This window comes from Sapajus apella, unplaced genomic scaffold (assembly GCF_009761245.1).
Source record: "Sapajus apella isolate SASKATOON/1434 unplaced genomic scaffold, GSC_monkey_1.0 scaffold43, whole genome shotgun sequence".
Classification (NCBI taxonomy): domain Eukaryota; kingdom Metazoa; phylum Chordata; class Mammalia; order Primates; family Cebidae; genus Sapajus; species Sapajus apella.
This window is the reverse complement of record NW_022436983.1, coordinates 17217179-17217669: the sequence shown is the minus strand read 5'-3', so window position 1 is coordinate 17217669 and position 491 is coordinate 17217179.

Below are 491 nucleotides of genomic sequence, written 5' to 3'. Positions count from 1 at the left end.
GGAAACTCAATCCTCAAAGCAGCAGTGCTGGGAAGTAGGGCCTGATAGGAGGTGTTTAGGTCATGAGGGCTCTGCCACATGAATGGATTCAGGCTGTCATAAAAAGGGCTTGTGGGAAGCTGGGCATGGTGGCTCACACCTGTAATACCCAGCACTTTGGGAGGCCGAGGCAGGTGGATGATGAGGTCAGGAGTTCAAGACCAGCCCCGCCAAGATGGTGAAACCCTGTCTCTACTGAAAATACAAAAAATTAGCCAGGCACAGTGGGAGGAGCCTGTAATCCCAGCTACTCCGGTGGCTAAGGGAGGAGAATCGCTTGAACCCAGGAGGCGGAGGGTGCAGTCACCTGAGACTGTACCACTGCACTCTAGCCTGGGTGACAGAGCAAGACTTTGTCTCAAAAAAAAAAAAAGCTTGTGGAGAATGAGTTCTCTCTCTCTCTCTCTCTCTCTCTCTCTCTCTCTCTCTCTCTCTCTCCCCCCCCCCCTTCT